The sequence below is a fragment of the Crocodylus siamensis genome, chromosome 1 (genome assembly GCF_052110815.1).
Source record: "Crocodylus siamensis isolate JL-2025a chromosome 1, ASM5211081v1, whole genome shotgun sequence".
Lineage (NCBI taxonomy): Eukaryota > Metazoa > Chordata > Crocodylia > Crocodylidae > Crocodylus > Crocodylus siamensis.
Genome location: NC_143395.1, coordinates 126,006,634 through 126,010,094, shown reverse-complemented (window position 1 = coordinate 126,010,094; position 3,461 = coordinate 126,006,634). Strand labels below are relative to the sequence as shown.

At 52.9% G+C, this 3,461-nt stretch overlaps 1 pseudogene; it reads right to left on the bottom strand.

Annotated features, from left to right (window-relative positions):
• Nucleotides 1–1,953: 1,953 nt before the first annotated feature.
• On the bottom strand, nucleotides 1,954–2,665 carry LOC149873296 (uncharacterized; annotated as a pseudogene).
• Between the last annotated feature and the right edge of the window lie 796 nt (nucleotides 2,666–3,461).

Here is a 3,461-nt window from a genome sequence, read left to right as displayed (position 1 = left end):
TGGCCACCTATAAGTTTATCAGGGGTGACCACCAGTATCTGGGGGAACGTTTGTTCACCAGAGCGCCCCAAGGGATGACGAGGTCGAACGGTCACAAAGTCCTGCAAGACCGTTTCAGGCTGGACATAAGGAAGAATATCTTTACTGTCCGAGCCCCCAAGGTCTGGAACAGTCTGCCAGCAGAGGTGGTTCAAGCACCTACATTGAACACCTTCAAGAGTAAATTGGATGCTTATCTTGCTGGGATCCTATGACCCCAGCTGACATCCTGCCCTTTGGGCAGGGGGCTGGACTCAATGATCTCTGAGGTCCCTTCCAGCCCTAATATCTATGAATCTATGAATCTATGAATACCTTCTCCCCTTCTTAAAAATGGGGACCACATCGACCCTTTTCCAATCCTCAGGGACCTGGCTGGAGCACTATGAGTACTCAAACCAATGTGCCAGTAACTCAGCTATGACACTGGCCAATTCCTTCAGCACCCGTGGATGGAGGTCATCCGGGCTTGCTGACTTGTACCATTCAGCCCTTCCAAGTGCTCCTTACCTAAGTCAGCACTAACCTTTGGTGGTCTGGTGCCTTTTGGACATCTGTCTATGTTCAAGGTGAGGGAATTGTCTTTGTCAGTACTTAGGAATACTGAAGCAAAGAACTCATTGAAGAGCTCCACCTTTTTCCTTGCATCAAGTAACAACTGCCCTGATTTGTTCTTCAGGAGCCCTATGTTACTCTGTGCCTTCCTTTTGCTCACTATGTATCTGTAGAAGGACTTTTTATTGTCCTTAATTGTTGTAGCCTGCCTAAGCTCCAGTCCTGCCCTGGCCTGCCTGATTCCCTACAATAGCGTGTCAGGGAAGTGTATTCCTCCTTGGTGGCTACCCCCTGCTTCCACTGCCTACACATCTCTTTCTTTGCCCCCAGTCTTTTCTGGAGTTCCCTGTTCATCTAAGGGGGACTTTTTTATTCCCTTACCCGCTTTCCTGCACTGCTTTTGTGTGCCTTGAGAAACCTCCAAATCCCGTGGACCCCCATTTGCTTGATGCTCTTGAGTTCCACCACCTCACTAACTGCCCTTCTAAGTTTACTAAAGTTGGCCCTTCTGAAGTCTAACACTTTAGCCTCACTGGATATTTTCCCCACCCTTCACTTGATAGTGAACTCTACCAAGTGATGGTCACTATCTCCCAGGTTATTGTGTACCTACGGGTTCCCCACAAGATCATCCCCTGTTGCTAAGACCAGGTCTAGCAAGGCACTACCCCTGGTGAGACTGGACACCACCTGGGTTAGGTGGACATCTTGCATGCAGTATAAGAACCTACCAAAGTGGTTTGTTTTGGCCATCTGCTCCTCCCTGTAGATGTCCAGGTAATTTAGATCCCTATGACCACCGCCTCCCTTGCCTGAATGGCCTCTGAAAGCTGCCTGAAGAATACCTCATCTAGCTCATCATCCTGATGAGGAGGTCTGTAGTAGACCCCCACTACCAAGTCCTTTTCCACTGGCCCCCCCGGATCCTGACCCACAATGCCTCGGTATTCTCCCCCTCTACCCCCACCTTAATGATAGAAGATGTGTACTGCTCCCTAACATAGAGAAATACACCCCTGCCTTTTTCCCCACTCTGTCTCACCTATACAACCTGTACCCTCCCAGTCATGCGTAGAATCCCACCGTGTTTCAGTTAAGCTGACTAGGTCATATGGTGTGCTAGCAAGTAAGAGTGTGAGCTCCTCCTGCTTATTCCCCATACTCCTGGCATTTGTGTAAAGACATTTTAGCCCCCCCAATGGGGGCTTTTTGTGCCTCTTTGCCTTGATGGTTAGTGTGCCCCATAGTGCTTACCTGGTTTGGTCTGATGCCTTGTTTGTGGCTCACCAACCCTGGGTTCTTGTTGACCACTGGTTCCCCTTCCCCTGTCCAACCTAATTTAAAGCTCTTTGGAGGAGATCAGCCAACCTGCGGGAGAATAGATGCTTACCTCTAGGAGAGATGAAGATTGTCTCATCCTAGGAAGCCTCCTCCCTGGAAGTGCTGATTGTGGTTGTAGAATCTGAAGCCCTCCTGAAGAGACCATCTCTGGAGCCACCAGTTGACTACCCTGAGGCATCCTGGTACCTCCGGCTGAAGCCAACTGGAAGGATGGAGGAGAATACCACCTGTGCCCCAGACTTCCTAAGCCTGACCCCCAGGTCATGAAAGTCTTTTGTGATGCAGTCTGGACTACTCCCAGCCACATCGTTTATGATCACATGGACAAGGACCATGGGGTAGTAGTCGGAGGGCTTGGTGAGATCAGAAATCTTTTTTTGGTGATGTCGCTGATCTTAGCTCCAGGTACGCAGGCGACCTCTCTTGCCATAGGAACTGGTTGGCAGATTGACCCCTCCGTACCTCTCAGGATTGAGTTGCCCACCATAATAACCCAGTGTTTCTTCTTCTGCCTGGGCAATGATCTCCCAGCCTGCCCAGTGGGGGTCGCAGGGACTACCTCCTCTGAATCCTCCTCTGCTGCCTCCTCCACCAAGGCTGCCAGGGGCCTGTACCTGTTCCCCAGGTGCAATGGGGAAGCAGACACCAGCTCCTGCTGCCTGGGTCCAGAGGTGATAGTCTGCCACTCCTCTGCTGCAGATTCTTCTTCTGGGCTTTCACCCATAGGCATCTAGAGCTGTAAGGAATGGAAATACTCATCAAACACAGCCTCATCCTCCCTGATCCCCCTCAGCCTGCTTATTGCCTCCTGGAGTTCCCTCACCTGCTCCTCCAAGGCCCGAGGGTGGACACAAGAGGGACAGATGAGGGGGCTCCCACTCTCCCCTCCTGCCCCTGACGGCAGGGTCCCTGCCAGGCCGCCCCTACAGACAGCGGGGCAGAGCTCCAACTGGGTGAAGACCTCTGAGGAGCTGCGGATGGGCTATCTGCAGGCTGTCATGGCTATCTGTGCCTTGTGGTGGGCCCTGGGGCTGCGGACCTGATGTAGGAGGTGCTGGCCTGGGCTTCCTGAGCTGTTGGTACAGATTGCAGCTGGGGAGCTTGGCAGGACATGGCACTGGACCCCCAAGGGGCCATCCTCAGGTGACATGTCACCAGGGGTGCCAGGCTGGGGTTGGGGATTGGGCAGGTTGCCCATGCTGCTGTAAACAGCATGGCTGTGGCCTGGGTCCAAGGGTGTAAGGATGTCTGCCAGTTGTTGCATAAAGGGCATGGACCTGTGGGCGCTGCCAGACTGATGATTGTGGTCAGTCATGGCAACCCACTGTACCCTCAAGGGTGTGGCCTTTATGCAGTACTGCTGTGCCAGCTGGTCATGCCCATGCTCCTGCATCTTGCCTGACAACACCTGATAAATGTGGGTGTTGGAGCGCCCATCCCGCCTGAACTGGCACTGCACCTCCACTTCACCCCACAGTGTCACGAGGTCACCAGTCTCCTCCTTGGTCCAGTTGGGGCCCTGGGTG